Below are 18,207 nucleotides of genomic sequence, written 5' to 3' on the forward strand. Positions count from 1 at the left end.
GCCGGGAAGAACAAAAACTTCTCGGTTGTGAAATAATACAGGAAGGAACAGCGACGAAATTCGACTGAGATCGTATTTCTTGAGTCGAGTTTATTATACTCAATTGCGTTTATTATTTACCAATAGCAACGAGTTATGACTGCCAATTAACCTCGAAGTGTATGAGAGACAACCGACGTTTTGCGTTCCTTTCTGGCGTTTGGCTGGGTGAGAACGACGGCTTCGGAGTGAGTCGGGAAAAGCTTGATGAAATTAATGCATTACGGTGAGAATTTTCGCCGCGATTTTCCTTTCAAAACGGCGAGCGTGCGACAGCGAGATATGCCGGAGTCGAGGCGCGAGGCTTGATCCTTTAAAACGTTTCCCTTCCAGGGCGGGATAAACTCTCAACACGTATCGAACAATGTCCGACCATCATCGCTATACGCGTAGGTACCAACCTATAAAATTCCGTCATCACGACTGTACGATCGATTTCTTCCACGGCTACTCGCGACCAATTTGTTTCACTCAAAGGCTCCAAAAGTTTTCCCGGCTACTTTAAACAAGGATCGACCAGTGAATGAACGCGAACGAATTTAATCAATGAATTTTAAACATGGCGGGGGAATGTTGCATATATACGTATTATTTATTTAGAGGTTTTAAAACACCGAGCAGGTGGTTGTCCGATTACGAAAGGCGAAGATTGAGAGTTAATAAGAAAGTTCGGTACGTCTAATATATAAATATATAAAAGAGAATTATCGCGTAGGAAGAAGCTAGAAGAATAATTAAACGCCGTAAGTCGAGGGAAGCCACCTAAATTTGATCCGCCGATCGGTGTTTCAGTAGAGAAAGAGAGAGAAAGAGAGACTAAGACTCTCTGTTTCAATAGTTGTGAAACTGACGAGTTATGACAAAATTGTCACAATAATTACGTCGCGAATTATCGCAAGGAAAGAAAATTCTTTAAAAACGTTTAACGACGACACACCGTTTATACAGATTCTTCAAGCTCTGCGGAAATTGTTTTAATTAATTTCAACACATTGACAAAATCACAAGGGTGACCCAATTTCATACTAACGAGTTTCCTCGGCCGTCAAGTCGGTTGGCTGCCGGCAGACTACGATCCTCTGAAAATCCTCTACCTCGTCTTTACGAAATTATATTAAATTCAATCCGGCTTCCCGCGCGTTTCGTCTCGAGTGTTTCTCGAGCCTTGGCCGTTGTAATGGAGTAAAGTAGCGGAAAAAAGCGTGAGGATAGTCTGTATTAAGAGCAAAATCTTCATCGACGTCTTAATGATCCGTGACAATATATTCGTTGGAAACTTTATCCGCCTACAACGGCGCTGATTAAAAATTAAAAAACTGTATGAATGGTGTGAGTGAGTATAAAAAAAGGCGTAAGATTATTATACTTTATTCCCCTATAAAATTATTTATCACAACTATAAAACTAGGTGTATTGATGTAGCCAGATTTTCTCGAGGAGTGCCAGGCATACGAGCCCCGAACGAGATATAGAAAAAGTAGTAATGATAAGTCGATCGTAAATAGCAAGCTAATTCGACAATCGCCACCCACGGCGATAATCTGGGGGTTCTAAGCCGGGATCTGATTGGTCAATTTGTTTAAATAAGCGATGGTATTGGTCGACTTTGGCGCTTATCTCCCGGCTGTTAAGGCCCAGGGCGCCAAGAATTACAGTGATTAGTATAGTTGAGGGCCGTTGCGGTACAAAATCGTGGGTGTCCCGCCTGCGGCCTGAGTTTAAATCAGTCTCAGTCATTCTCAGCTGTCGGACGAACGAGTGAAGGTAGTAGGTACGGGCTCTCGCCCTTGCCCTAGCGAAATTGAAAAATTCTTTCCACGCCGAGAAGATGTAGTGAAAAGCGAGAGGATGAACCCTGAATTCCAACTTCCAACTTCACGTATAGTATTTTGCACGAATAGCGTATAGTTTCTCGGATATAGATTCAGGCTGAGTCGAACGGAATTAAGGAGAAGAGAGAGGATAAAATTTTATGATCGTATAAGTAATAATTTCTGAAGAACCTTTGTAAGTCGCTAATTGTAGTTGCGGGGATTACAGGTACGAGAGACAAGATGGATAAATTGTAATTGTTTTATCCAAGCAAGATTAGATTTGGATCTAATCTTAATCGTAAATGTAGCGACATCACCATAATGGTTTGTAGATTATTTATTCTGGGTATGTATTGTAGGTGCGGAGCAAATTATGGATATATTTGACCGATATTCAATAAGTAAGATAATACGTATAATCTGTAAAATTGCGAAAAAAATGAAACGGCTAAAAAGGATGATGACGTAGCGTAGCGAATAGTCAGTTGCGGTCGGGAGTTTACGCGCCGGTAAATATCTCGATATGTATAGCAAGCCTGAGTCACGGTGCATCATGTCATTGATAAAAAATTTTTTCCTGGTGGACAGTAACTCGCAAGAGTTTAGTTCGTGGTCCTCTGATGACAAGCGATGGCAATTTATCCAAGGATTGAATTGCAAGGACGAGTTATACCGAAGGGATTAAACTTTTCTCAGTATGTGTACATAATATATCAGTTATTTAATACTGACGAAAAAGTGAATAAAACATTATCGAAAATATAAAATTTAAACGATGGATTTTTTTTTTTTTTTAAGCATAACGAATGTAAAATGAGTGAAAAAAATTGCAGGCTCGTAGGTATATTGCATAATCGACTTGCAACGATAGAAGTGACACGATCATAAAATAACGATCATTAGTCCGTATCGTAATAAGCGTAATTTTTTATTACCCACGAATCGAAAGCGTCACGTAACGACTCATATCAGCCGGTTAATGATCATTACGTTATCATCGTTGGGATCACGAGAGCTTCTTCGGGTCCAACATCCCTCGATAGCGGAATTGTGTACGAACCGTATGACGTATACACCGCACAAATTATACGGACAAAAAGTTCGAGCCGTCGATTACGAGGCCTGCAGCGAAGCGCGCAAGAAGATGCTTCTTAATTTTAATCAATTAAAGACGCTCGTAAATCTCTCTCTCTCTCTCTCTCTTTCTCTTTCTTCTTCTCCTCCTCTCCTTCTCCTTTTCCTTTTCCTTTTCCTTTTCTCTCTCGAGCGCAATAATTATCGTTTCAAGATTAGAGCTGGACAACGGTCCGATAGCCGGGAGAGTAAACGCTCCTAGGCAATAAACCACGGCCAACCCTGAGAGACTTATCTGGGCCTCACTGGCGAAGCCCGTTTCTGTGCCCACAGCGTCTGTATAACTAAACTGTATCTCGTTCGAAGGTTCCTGTTATTCATTCTGAATGTAGCGCAAAGGGCAGGCATTACCAGCGTATCGTAATTGCAGCGGTGGATGCACCCACAGGTAACCGGCTTCACCCTGGTTATATGCCGTGCTATAAAATCCAATGAGGAAGTGATACGCTGGTAGAAATTAGCGGCAGTACACCAGGGAGCACGATTCCCCGGGGAATCTGGTATACATCCTATCCTATCACCGCACGAATACCGCGAACACGGGGTTCAGGGATTATCGCAAAAGCTATAATTAAGAATTTTTTGCTCGTTTATAAGTGTAATATAACGACGACGCCTATAAATATTGAGAGCGAAAGTTTTCGACAACTCAAGCCAAAGACCAGAATGAGATATAATATATTTTGATGTATAGGTACTTATTTACCCGGAGGGTTGAAGGTCTGATAAATTCACCCTTAAGGGCCACTCCTCAAATTTATTTCAACCCCCGAGATAAGGGGCTGGAATAATGTAGCCTCGGAATTGCTTTTGTATTAAAATATAACCGTGCTTTATAGGCACGCATACAAAACCAAAAAGTACGTATCTAACGTTCGAATGTCAAGAGGGGGTTGGAAATCCCTTCAGTTTTTCGTTCCGCTGCACTCCATCATGCATAGCACAGGTTTCGTATTTTTCTTGCAATATCGGAGTTACCCTTCGATTTATGTAGAAGGATTGGGTAAACAGAAAGGACGTCCTAACTCTCCAAGGAGTCAAGAGTGTTCGGCTCTTCACGGAACCGTAAACGCGCGTAATTCGAGCGGAACGGATTTTTTTTTACGGTTTCTTAAAAGCTGTTGAAAGAGAGAGAATCCCTCGTAAAAAAAAACGGAAGGGGGGGGGGGGGGGTAGAGCAAAAAAAAAAAACAACAACAGAACAGAATAAGAGAAATACCTACTTTCGACCGGCACTTGGTGGCGATATACAGACACATGCATGGATATGTATATACTTTTGTAACGCTGCTGCTAGGAGTTTACAAATTTTTACGACTTCCATGAATCTTCACCGACCGATTTATATTTATTTAGCGCTTGACGCAAAACAGATCTTTTTTGGCGCTAAACCCCCGCATGGAAAAAGGACGAGGGTCTGTGGGTCGATCTTTCGGCGCAACGATTACAAGTTCGCTCGACACAGCTTGGCAGTGGTATATTTATTGCAAAAACAAATAAACACCGAGTGATTTATTTCCTGGGTGATGGTCAGGGACAAGGAAAGGCCTCTCGGTCCTCGGAAGATTATGGAAGGAAAGAGGAAAAACATCGGAATAATATCCGTCTACGAGTGTATATATAGACAATTATGCGTCACGCCGAAACGTTGAATCGTGTGAACTGTGAACAGCTGTAATTTAAAAGCTGTAATTACCGATTCAGAATGTCCGATGAATCGTTACCGTCAAAAGCATGCAACGATGTGAAAGAAATTTTAAGATGACGTCGAGTCTCCGAACTCTTGAGGAAGACCTTTTCGGTCGAAGTTTAGGCGTGAGAAACAAACCACTCGTTTTACTTTTTTCTCGGTGTGTGTGTGTGTGTGTCAATTAGAATAAACGGTTCCCAATTCCCGAGTACCATCGTTATTCGCGCGTGTGAATTACTCGTGATGAAATGGGCTAGATATTACGAGGAAGAAGCTGTTCGCTCGGGAGATAAGGTCGAGGAACGAATGTCGGCCGGTTGAGAACCCTCGAGTTAATTGAAGGCATTTAGCATAATGGCTGTGTTGCTCTAACTCTGAATGAAACTTCTTTCCCGTTCTCGTTGTAACCAATTCCGCTTAACAACACCCGCCTTTTATGACATTTAGTAGATTATTTATCATCCTTGTACCTCGCAGCTTCCAATCTTAGGAGTGTCAGGATGCACGTTCGTTCTTTGGAAAGGCTGAGATGGATGGAAATTCGTAATGACGTGATTTGAAAAGGAGCACGATGATCACTTCACGATTATATAATATAACTCGAGAAACAGTTTGAAAGATTGTGAAAATGAAGAAAAAATACATCCATCCAGTCCTGGTACAGTGTCGAGAAATTTAAATATCAACACAGCTTCCTGTGAGAATGAATGAAGGATTTTTATTTGTAGCAATACGAGCGTTGCGCCTGAGGCGAATCAATTTCCAGCAGAAAAAATACATCTCTTTGATGTGCGTACACACGTATCGGAATTAACGACAGCCGTGATTAATGCTCGGCCACGGATGGTCGATGGCCCCAGTGGATTTGCGTGCGTCGACGTGAAACCGAAACTCGAATGTGTCAAGATGGGTAATTAGCCGCTTCCACCGAGGTATGGTAACCGAATGTTAATTCCTTGGGCAATTCGAACGTCAATGTGAATTAACGATGGTGAATTTTCACGGGTCCCGTTGCCGCGTGTCAGGAACACAACAAAGACGCACGGCACGTGTCCCGCGTCGTCGTCGTCGTCGTCCGTGTGGCATGGGGTTAAAAAATGAGTGGACCATTCGCCGAGAGGAGTCGTTCCCATTAAGGGCATCGTTGTGCGTCGCGTCGTCAGCTCAGGAATTACGAAGAGCTCTGACGGACTACCGACAACAACGTCGACGTTCTTCAAACGCTTCTGTAGCGTACAGCTTGGCAAACAAATCGAGGCAGCTGTCACCCGAGCTCGTGAACAAGCCTGCCAGCCTGCCTGCCTTGAAGCAGAGACATCTTCGCCTCCGCATAGAATCTTAAATTGAATTCAAGCCTCGCCGGGCTCGACGGCTTCCGTTGCAACAGGGTTGCGTGCCGAGTGTCGACGTGGTCCACTCGAAGCGTCAGGAAATGCATTCTTCAATTAATAATTCTAGTGGACCGACCTAACGACGGACGGATGAACGAACGCTTCTCTTCTGTAAGGACAAGTCAAACATCCGACGGACCAACCGGCCGTCGGACTTTTTGACTTGGAGAAAGTTTAGGCCCCGATGAAATCTCGTTAAAATAACTATATCTACCTGCATGCTGCCTATATGTATACCTATGCCTTATACCTATTAACCTTTTCTCAACACTCTTAGCTTCACGCTTCTGTCGCCTCCTTACACTGCATTGAACTGCACGTGCGTAGGTACGGGTAGGTAATCCGTTCGTTTGCTTCCTCCTTTTTTCTCCCTGATTAGAAGACGTTTTAATATTCTAGAAATTTTCATTCAACGGTAATAAAACCCCCGAGTGGAACCACGCCCGAGTTCATCACACCGTGTCATTCGAAGAGCGTTAATTACTCGAACTAGTTAATTGAGATGGACTTCCGAACGTGTCGATGTTTTTGAGACGCACAGAATGCCCTCGTGCTTCGTAGGCTTGCATTTGAGAGTCTGCTCAACCATTTGGAACCTTGTCGAAACTGAACACTTTGAAATCGGTCTCCTAAGTCGTATCGGGACTCGAGTGACTTTTTGTCAGCTATTCGGAATCCTCGAAAGTACATTACGTGTTGAATCTTGGAAACTGGATATTGGAATTCATTATTTTCTCGTCACGATGATGTAACTTGACCCTGACCGATGTAACTGCGCGTTTCCTAAAAATATTTTTGCCAACTTTCGATCAAACAAGGACTGAAGTTTAGGATCCTACACAGAATGTTCCTGTTGCAATACCGAGAATCTTCAAAAAAATTTATCCAGTGTGAGTAGCGCGTGAATGCTCTATGTAACGAGCACAAGGTTAGGCAACTCGAAGAATCTTCGGGTCGGGATTTTCCCGGACTTGTGAAGCGCCACATCCGCCGGTCACGTCTGGGATATCCATAAGGAGAGAGTGCAGGTCGGCCTGCCGACCAGATGCAGGTCAAAAAATAAAGCCTAGAAGAACTCGCAGGCGTTGGAAGGTTGAAAATCGAGATTCAAACTGAATATTCGTAGTTGATACTCTCAAACTTCTGCTCAAATATTGAAGTTCCAACCATTATGATTGTGTCCATGAATTAGACTAAGAGGCTACATTTTAATGCCCTCTTTCAGACGTACGCCATGGTTGTGAGATGGTGTGAAATCTGGTAATGAGAATTTCACACAGACTGGGAGATGTATTCGGTCACGCTGGGCGTGATCGAAGCGAATCTGTCAAAGAGAGTAGAAAAAGACGGAGTTAAAAGAAGAAGAAGAAGAAGAAGAAGATACCAAGGAGCAGAAAAAAAGCTCTCAAAGATATTTGCACGAATTCCAGAAGAGGTCTGCGTGCCATGAAGGGAACCGCATCCCAGGCAGGCCTGAGGGCTCTTGCAGAGTTTCAGAACGTATGGTTGCGCCGATATAACACGACCAGCTCACGCCTGCACGCGGATTCTGCACTCTGAAACGAGTCGGACGGAGAGTATGAGGCCCCAGAGATTACTGATACACTGCACCGGGTGCAGCAGCCACAAAAAGCATCTCGCACACAAGAAAAGATGAGAGCTGCAGAGAGCCCCGGAGGCTGGACAATTTCAACAGCGCAAAACTGGCTCGCGCCTTACTTTGACTCTGGACTTGCTTGGAATTACATGCGTACAGTAATAAAACAAACGGTCCTCGAATCTTGATCACCGATTCCATCGAGGCTTCTATACCACGTGCAGATGCGCCCTCTTAGCATAATGCATGTGCGTACATGCACGACTGCGTATTCATAAACGTTTCATCGAACTCTATTGCAGAGTGGGGACTAGCGAGTTCATGACTTTGGAATGCTTTCAACGTCAATTGATGGGTGCAGATGGGTGCTAGTTGCAAACCTCGCCTGCCTTTTACTGTTTATTTTATCACTCTCAGGATCGGACGGTAGTTAATTTCAATTCGTAATGAAAAGACCTGAGACCACTGTTCTTCATTTCATAGTTTCTTTTTCTAGTCTTCACTTGTTGCAATTATCAAATGTGAATGCAGCAGATATTGTTCATTCGATTTTCCCAGGATTACATCAACGTGACTTTGATCTCCGACTGCCGTAACGTGTGCAAATATATTCGGTAGGTTCCAAGGACCTGAACCGGATTCCTGCATAAGCGTCCGTGAAGCCGCGTGCGCCATAGAAACGAGGAAGCATTATGTATCTAGACAGAGAAATGAATGAGAAAACAAAAAATCAGCCTATTCACAAGTTCCCTCTAAAGGGTTTCGTGTGCTGCACAGTCCGGTTGAAATATACAGCTAGCTTTTACGATGATGTTCCTAATAGAATACAGAGAGGCAGGTATACCATAATGTGGATCGGTGAGGTGCTTAGTTAGGTTACGAGTTTTTGGGTCACCGATCCATACAAAACGTAAATTTCAATCGGTTTTATGATTTCCAGCTCGTATCTTTCTCTATCGTTGGCTCGCACTGATGATTAGTTTTCGTTGCATGTAGTTTACAAAAAGGCCCGAGTCTTTCGACTCTTTTACAACATTTCAAATAATTTTTCAATTTTATTTTCGAACCTAATTTACGACTCTCTTCGAAATGTTTCCTCCGCGAGGTACTTCTGCAATTCGCTTCTATAATGTTCTCAGACACGTTCGATTATCCAGATCAAATAAATTTACATGTAAGAACGTTGATTGAAAACTACTGTTATTAACCCAGTCTGATCTTCGCCGGCATGATCACAAGGATCAATGCGAGTGAAGGGGTCAGCGTTTCGTGGTTTCATTTAGCGCAGTGATCAAACGGAACGTAGCGCAGCCTCCTAAAAGGGAATAGTCGCGACGGCGTCCCGCCGTGGGAAGTAAGGATCGCATCGGAGGGATCTGGAGTCCTGGTAAAATGGACGCGTTGCATCTGTTTTATCTGTTTCTGGGAACAAGTTTACCCGAAGAATAATACGAAAAGTCAACTGAAACAGCAGGGAGCCGGTGTAGACGTCTCAATCATTCCTTTACCTACGTATATTTTTAACCCATTCGTTCATTCCGTCTTACGTCTACAGCATACCCTCAGCAACATACCGCCGGATCTTGACTCCACGCTCGTTTCCAGCTTCCATTTTTCGATCCTTATCGCGATGTCCCGAAAAAGGGATAAACAGAGATACCATAACGGTTGATCCAACACATGCAACACATGCCGCAACGAAGGTACAGTCATAAACTCGTTTTACGTAGCATTAGACGAGTTGCCGGAGATATTATTCGACCCACTCTGTTAATAGATGGGCTCGTGCATTTCCAATTTCCTCTTTGTTCTTTGGCCAGCGATCCAACCAAACGTGCGAAGGGTTCACAGAGTTCCGAGATACGCGCTTGGGGAACGGGACCAAACAGCCGCGATAATGTAGGGTAATCAGCAGGAAGGGCTATCGCGAGTTTCCGGTGGATCGGGGTCCAGAAGGCGAAGATCAGAAAACAATGAATGCCCTTTTTACCGTTGCCGGTTATTTGTATTCGCTTTTTTCCTCTTCATTTCCTCGGCTTCAACTTAATTTCAATTTTTTTATCCATTTGTTTTTTTCTCACCTTCTTATTTTTATCTTCATACACGCTCGTTTCCACCGCAGCGGGGAGTCCCCCGCATGTTATATTATAGACACCGACAAAAACGCGACATGAAGGAACTCCGAGAGTCAATGACGGGCATAAAATTAAAATTATAGCCGGTAAGTGTGGAGGCATGGCTTCGGTGTATGTCCACAGTTACTTCAACACATGCGGGACATGAAATCTCTGCGTGTTCGTCTGTTCGTTATTCAGTAAACTTTGCTCAGGTCAGCATGATCTGAGTCACGTTATCGTTTTCGAATTTGAAAACTACGAAATTCAGCTAGACATTCTGTTTCCAAATTTAATGCGTATACGGGTATAAGAATCATACCACAATTATGAATCATAGTTAGTCGAATTTTAACAAGACATTTGTACTTAGAATTGATGATTTCAAAATGGACAGTTTGAAAAATTTGTGTCCGTGGTGCTTTACGCTAGCGCAAAGAGAAAAAAAAAACAACAACTTTCTAAACAATGGCTAAATTCCATTTGAAATATTTTTCAAGTTCCGACCTACATGCGAAGCTACCATTTTTTTTTTTCTACGTCAAGAGACTAAAGCGCGAGGCGTCTGCATTTACCAATTATATAAGACGGTGATTGTTCTAAGAAGTTGAAGAATCTCGTATACACGACATTATCAGACGTACGAAGTGGAACTTGGAGACACGATTTATTCACGCCATTGATTGACGTCATCGAATTGCACAACCCTCGAGAGTATTGAGGTTGGATTTAAAGATACCGCGAGCGACTTGCTTATCCAAAAAATGAAATTTCGTGTGCAGTATAGAATACGTGGCCATTTATGTCCTATGTGGAAAGTGAAGTTACGCAGGAATACCGAACCTTCGTGAACCTGTAACTATAATAGACACTCTTACTTAGGAATGGTATACAGGCGGGGCCCTATAACTTGTGCATTTAACGCGGTCGCTGTTTGAAGGGGTCTCACTCTCTTCTTGAAACCTCGGAATCGTAAAGTGATTTGTTTGAAAGGAGAAGCCGCCGGAGCTGAGTGCGTTGGCACTAAAGATTTTAGGAGCAATTTCATCTATCGTAACCCAATTACTTCAAACCTAGGTGTTCACCGTAAGAAATGATCTTTTATCTCCGGATCTTTTTACCCATGCAGGAATAAATTTAAGGAGAATAATTTCTTCATTCAATTCTAAGCAACGGTTTAGACTTCCAGCGGTATTCGACCAACGCACCCCTTTCCGATGGACGCCATTAGTATTCAAGCTGCGTCCGCTGTCCCGGAGACCAGACATTGTTTATAAATATCAGATACGAGTGCACCATACCTATGGACAAGAACGCCTTGGTTGATACCTATCGTGTGTATAACGTTTACGATCTCTGGCACGACACAGTGGAAACCGTCGAACCGTTCACGTGCTCACTGTTATATCATCTCACTCACACTCGACTGCAGTAATGAGGATCGTTAAAACTGCACCGTCGATCCAGGACGGCGTCTCAACGATGATCGACGCGAATAAAACGCGCGACTGCAACTTCAAGCCGCGGATTTTATTTCCCTTCTGTCATTTGAGTGAAACCATTACCTCTGAAATATCTGGACTTCGTCTTCACGCGATAATTTTTGTCAGATCTTCGTCACAGCGTCAAAGCGTAACGTTCACGTTATGAACCGAGAGGTTTATCTGTATGTATATACACCGACCGTTAACTAAAAGTGCAGTAAAGCTATCTAATACCTCTAGTGGTGCTTGGGAGTGAAAAATGACTTGGCAACGCATGGCACAACGGATTCAGTTCCAGGGTAGGTCTAGCCCTTCGGGTTTTGCAAGTGTCGTAAAAACGAACATCGATTGTTAAAAGGAATTAACAACGCCTGGAAAAGTAACGAGAGAAAACAAAGGCCAAAACACCTTCCGCGCCTCTTGACGTTCTACAAATCTGGGACATCGAACTTTGCCAATTTATGGATTCCTCCAACGTTAATCGAAGTTTAAGCTAGCTTCAGCGTATCTCCAAGCCATACGGAAAAAAAATTGAAGGCCGTTTAAACCGTGTCGGAGAAAACGGACGTGAGAAGCCCAAGCTGAGAACCTCGCAAGTCTGACGTCAGTGTTTTTGGGTTTATTCCAACTCTTGGCTGCATAGCTTGATCCATACATTTTTGAAGCAAAGTAGTCCGTCTTCATCGAGTACATGTACTTTCGACCACGGTAATAACGACGGAACTCATTAAGTAAACTTTGACTCTCTAATAATCTTTTTTGATCAAGCTAGTTACTTTACTTAGTTTGAAATCACGTTTAGTTATGCGTCAGCATTTAATTAACCGGGTAATTAGATCTACTTGTATCTAATAATTTGAAATTAATATGAAGCAAGATTTTAGATGAATGAGATCGTTTCTTAATTCTTGATTTCATTTTCACACAAATACTGAGAAAATACAAGCGAATTTAGGAGAACTTGCTGCTGCCGATGCGCTAGTCAAACAGAAAATCTATCTGATGATTACTTCTTTCAATGAACGTTGAAGCCCGTCATGCCATGCCGTCGACCGTAAGTGACTATTTCAGATAGCGTATCCCTCGACGTTGTCGCCTGCACCCTCGGAACTTCAGGATCCATATCATCGTCGTATGGTCTGAGGTCAGCCTCAAAGTTGTCAAGCCAAATATTATTTCAAAGCCTTTTCTCAGGTCCTTGACTCTTGGGCGATGATTTGAAGGTGGTAAACAGTCATTAGATTATACGCAGAAGCGTGTATAACGTATTATACACGGTATTTGTAGCCCTTTCTTCCTTTCATAATTCTTTCGTTCGTCCTTTTTCATTCCCTTTTCTTTTTCTTCATTCCTCAAAAATAACTCTCGGCACTCTCTCGTGCGTAGGGTTGTCCGGTAACACTTACCTCGTCTAAGTAAAGAATGGATTTCAAAGTGTTTGTTAGTGTTGAATTCTAACTCCCCTCTCAGTTTCCGGCTGTGGAATCCACGGCTTCTAGCCTCCTTGCCGTTATAACTACACCCGTATTTCAGTCAGGCTGTACAATGTTCAGACGCATTTTACTCTACTTTCCTGATCATCCAACTACCGGAAATCATTCAAGATATTTAGGTGCGGTAGGGAAAGACCCGTCGAATCCACATTCCAAACTTGACGAGTCAAAGTACCTGCACTTAGATAACCAAAGATAGGAATTTCCAGTCCAATCGTATATAGAAAACCAGCGTGAAGCGACTGACAATGAGTTGACACCCCCCCCCCCCCCCCCCCCCCCCCCATAACCTGCGAGCCCTCGGATTTTTAGATTCCCCCTGGAATAATGTGAGATAGACTAACGGGCACGTGGCGGGTAAAACACATGACGAGTTTGTCCGTTTATCCTCCTGCATCGTTTACATATAATAGTGATAAGATATCGAACTTGTACATACTGGGTGCATCTTTGCACAGCTTGATCACTCCAGATCCAAGTAATTTCCATACAGTTTCCTACACGTCTCGGTAGAGTTCAATACTCGCGAGAGAGAGAGAGAGAGAGAGAGAGAGAGAGAGAAAGAGAAAGACAAAGAGAGAGAATGGTTGCAGAGTGAAATTACTCGCTGTCAATTATCTACTCCCAGTGGAATTTTAATCATTTCGCCAAAATGATGGATACCGCTGTCACAGTCTTTGCCGCAACACGTCAAGCAGCGAAACGAAATATATATGCATGTTTGCGATATACGTACAGCTGTAACCACGTAACCTATTGTCAGCTGAGTTACGAAGGCTGCTTAATTTTGTTCGACGCGTTTCTCGCAATGTGAATCTTATTCCGTGTCACTTGAGAGGATGGGGGGTAAGGGGGAGACGTTTTTGTCGAATATAGGGCAAGTCTCGTGCACAAATTGAATACAAACAAAGTCTGTTATAGCTGATGGAATTTTGAAAGCTCCTCCTCACTTTTCGACGCCACCATGAAAGTTTAGGGCGGGGTAGAGACATTAAACTAAACATGGAGATGTGAAGTAAAATTTTTTTTTCCAAAGACATTTCACATACCAAGACTGATGTTAATGAGAAACCCGAGAGGAGGATTTCATGGGTCGTAAGACGGTCTTGCTGTCTTTCTTCTCCCCACCGATCTCTGGAAAGTTTTTTTTACCCACAAACCTCAATATCAACCATCGTTAAAAGTAAACCAGATTTCAGAATAAACAAAAGTTACGAGTTTATTATTTTACCCCATCCACTATCGGCTCGACAAAACGGATTGATGAGTCTAAAAAGAAGAATAAAAAGAAGAGGAAGAAAGTGAAGGGAGGGAGGAAAAAACCAGAGAGAGCCGAGAAGAAAAAAACAATATACAAAAAAAGAAATTCTAACCGTTATGTACGACTTACACTAAGTGAAGACAGAACTACAGACAATTATATTTTAAACCTAAACCTTCGATCAAACGCTGACACGATCGTGCTAATTCACAACGAATTCTTAATTAGTTTGTAAATCTTCGTACCAAAGTCGGTCCGTCGAACGTGATTCGCAAAACTGAATACTGACGACGTTCAGCAGAATTTTAGACCAACACTCGCCCCGTTGCTAAGACAAATAATACGTCATACGTACGCAACGAAGGTATAACGAACAAATGTTTGGACCATAGCTCGGGGGCTGAGAGTCTTATGATTTTCCATGTAAAACCGCCGACGTCTATGTAACTTGCAGCGCGTCGACGGTCGGTTATAATGTAGGTACATGCGCGTGTAGAAAGAGAGAAAGAAGAAAAAAAGAAACCAAAACGAAATTATCTCTGTCTACGTGACGTAACGACCACCCGCAGCTCGGTTGCTAGACTTCGAAAACCAGACACGAGTACATTTTAGGGCCATTTTGTGCTGTATAGGTATACAACTACGGGGCCACTACCTTGCAGGCCTTACTCCTCCTCCCCCTTCCCCTGTTTCATCCCCCTTCGGAGCTTGGCTCGAGCGAAATGACAGACGGCTCGGCATGTGCGATGGGCGGTTCCACCTGAAAGGCAATCCGAGCCTTGTATTTTTCCACATGCCGAATATTCCCAACTTTGTACCGCTTCGTGCTGCTCGTGCACCCCTCAGGAGTAATCGGAAACCGTGAAAGAACTAACGGAAGAGAAAGAGAAGAAAGGGAGAGAGAGAGCTAAATTAGGAGATGAAAGAGCTTCTCTCAATTACACGTTGCCATGGTCAAGTGCTGTAGGAATCTCAACAAAATTAACCGAAACAATTTTCTGATCAAGAACCAAAAGCATGCGTAGACGAAGATAAAGAAATTCCTTCTTTTCAAACTCGAGGCTATAATAAAGTTTGAAAAATCTTCTCACGCAGTTGTTAACAACCGGATTATAAGCTGCTGAGAGGAGGAAAAATAAGAATGGAAGAAAATGTCTCGTAGGAATGTAATCCCGAGTATGATCTGAGGTGGAAGTCCCAGCTTTAATAGGAAATTAGATAGGGATCGATCTGGGGGTGTGGGGGGGGGGGGGGGGGGAGGCGACTTACACGTAGGTCCTCCTTGAGGATGCAGGTACTTATAATAGGTACGCATTGGTCACTTGTACAATATCCGGTTCTTAAACTTGCTTTTCAACCCTGCGCACGAATATGATGTGGTCATTTCCGAGGATTGCGTCTCCGACTCTTGGGGCACGTATTAAAACAAAATCATGGATGAACTTAGAGCGAATGATAATTGGCTCCTTGGTCGTTCAACCTGCGGAGGTCAAAGCGCCCCTCATGGTGTTTTATGGTACCCAAAAATATCCCGCATCATTTTTTGATGGAGTCTAATGACGACGAAAAGGACCATTTTGGAATGCTCAACGCTCGGCAAGTGTTCGTATCAATATTTCGTTACATCCCTTTTTGCCATTTCTTAAGTGTAAAATGAAACGGTTTCTACTTTGTAACGTTAAAGTAACGAAACGCAGGAAAAAGTTCACCTTTTTCAACTTCGGAATGACAGTCTTTAAGGAATTGAGTTTGCAAAATATGAGTGTATTTAGCTTATCTGACAGTTCACTTTTCTTTTTGTCGACGGGATACTTTTCTTACAAGGATTCAGTTATAATCGTCATTTCTCGACTAGATTAGATAGTTCCTCAGTATTTTCCCAGCGATATATTATCTGCTCGCAAAATGTCGCGGGAAATTTTTCCAAGATTTTTAGCTAAAGGTGACTCCTCGTCTGGTTACTTTCATTGTCGGCAATAAAACGGTCACTTGAAGTCAACCCGCGAGGCAGTGCAGGCTGCAGAAGTTAAGCGAAGGAAGGTCTGACGGATGAGAATTGATTCGGAGAGAAGGGCTTTCGAAGTTTATTCAAATTCATAGATGCGTTCCCTGTGTCATCTATAAATGCCTGCATCGGGCATTAGAACGCATTTTCGAGATATGCAAGTCAGAGCCGAGCCCCTGTGCTATACGTAGGTAAGACATACGTATCCACGTGGGTGTCCATTACTCTGTAACGGTACGTGAATCCGAATTACTACCTTACACGACTAGCACAGCTTGGAAATTTGCATTTATATATAATTCATTGCCGTACTCGAGCAATTACATACCGCGAGTCGAGTCATAATGTAGATCATATTATACGTCTAGTCAAATTCACCCCCTTGTGATAACCTATGCAGGATAAACTGACGAGGGATGAGGCTGTAAGAAGGGATTACAACCTTGGAGCTAGCATATCGAAACTATCGAATCTACGAAAAATCGAGATAAGTAATGACTGTTTGACTCAAGTGGCCAGGCGTGATGTGACTGGTTGGAAGGGTTTCTTGCACTTCAACTTCGGCTGATAGCTTCACTGATTCATTGTGTTTGACGCATTGAAGAATATTCTACGACACATGAATTTTGATCGGATTTTAATTTTAAGCCGGGTTTTTTTTTTTTTTTTTTTTTTTCTAACAAAAAGAAGTGAGTTGAGAATAATACGACGAATAATTACTTGAAAAGATGAATTCGATGCGATTTTGGAAAATACCTTGCCGACCGGAAGAGTTTAAAACTGCTAACTTAATTCCTGTGTCGAAGCGAAATGACTAAGCGATTTTCATATTCTATGGTCGTAAATTAAAACCAAACATAGCAGGCTATCTTAAGTGTGACTAATTGTGATCACTGGAAACACGGTAAGACGTTACATACCTGTGACCTGTCCGAAATGCTTGACGAAGGAAAGTCAAAGTTTCGATACAATCTAATCTCAATTATCAGTTCTAGTAAAAGAAATCTTTAGGAAACCATTGAAAGAATCCTCCACAAAGATTGAAAGAAAATCTTTAGTTTTTTTCTCTTTTTTCCTACTCTATTCGAGGAAGAAGAGAACTTGAACTGGCGTTAAAAAAGAAAACAAAACAACGAAAGAGCCAAGCCTCCGATTCGACAAATATAAAAGAACAGTATACAAAAAAAAAAATGGAATATATACATGTGTGTATAAAAATGAGGAAAAAAACGTGATTAACTCCAGTAAGTTCCGTCTATAGATTGAGCAAACTTCCATTTGACCACTCTACGAAGAGAATGCATAGCTATCCATATGTAAATAATTTTTTTACGCCGAAAATTAGTGGGCAAGCCCTTGGCCGAAGGGCTGGGGGGTGGGGTGGGGTGGGGTGGGGACAAATGACGAGGGGGGTCACGGTCCATAACTCGTTTGATTAAAAAAATCTTTCGTCCGAGTAGCGGGCGAGTGAGTCTGTTTCGATTGGGCAAGGAGTACCTGGTCATCCCGTCTCCTCACATCCCCTTCCCTCCCCCCTCCCCTCCCTCCTCGCTCCCAGCATCTTTTCCCCGCTCCCCTCGCCCGTGGACCGTCGTCGTCATCCCACCTCCACTGCTCCTCCGGGGTATTTTAGAATAATCTCTGTGAGGCGAGGACTGGGACGTGTGTGCGTGACTGCGTGACTGCGTGACTGCGTGACTGCGTGGTACGCGGGTGTATGGGTGAACAGCACCGTGAACCGTACTGGGTGCTGGTGTTAAACGTGCCGAGCGGGAACGAAACCCTATAAGCAGAGCTCTCGGAGGCAAAGCCACCGTCAGTGCAGCGATGGTCACCCGACTGCAGACTAGTCAGAGACTGTCAGCCTCGCGTCGTCCGGAGAGCCTGCGATGAGCAAGTTCGTCGCAATCCTGATTCAAATTCTGTTTCTGTCTCTGTCTCTCGATTGAGGCGCTGGGACTAAGGCTTTTCCCTTAATTGCTAATCTCGGTATTATCCTTATCCCTTCCTTAATTCCTTCCTACTTCGCTCCGAGTCTTCGTCATTCCACCACCCTCGCGTTTCAATTGCAAATCTCTTTATTGTTGTCTGGAATCTCGTGTCGAACGGGGCAATTCTTTTTTCCGTCATCGTCCTTCCTCTGTATCCTGACAACCTTGGTCATCTCGAATCACTTCGTCGGTGT

General features: G+C 43.1%; 2 protein-coding genes across 2 annotated transcripts in view; one reads left to right on the forward strand and one right to left on the reverse strand.

The window, feature by feature from the left end:
• LOC124413711 (mediator of RNA polymerase II transcription subunit 20) overlaps window positions 1–18,207 on the reverse strand; it is an 86,110-nt gene that overhangs the window by 33,819 nt on the left and 34,084 nt on the right. The gene's annotated exons all lie outside the window — the stretch shown is intronic.
• LOC124413700 (facilitated trehalose transporter Tret1-2 homolog) overlaps window positions 1–18,207 on the forward strand; it is a 58,883-nt gene that overhangs the window by 11,977 nt on the left and 28,699 nt on the right. The window lies entirely within an intron of this gene.

This window comes from Diprion similis, chromosome 2 (genome assembly GCF_021155765.1).
Source record: "Diprion similis isolate iyDipSimi1 chromosome 2, iyDipSimi1.1, whole genome shotgun sequence".
Taxonomy (NCBI): Eukaryota; Metazoa; Arthropoda; class Insecta; order Hymenoptera; family Diprionidae; genus Diprion; species Diprion similis.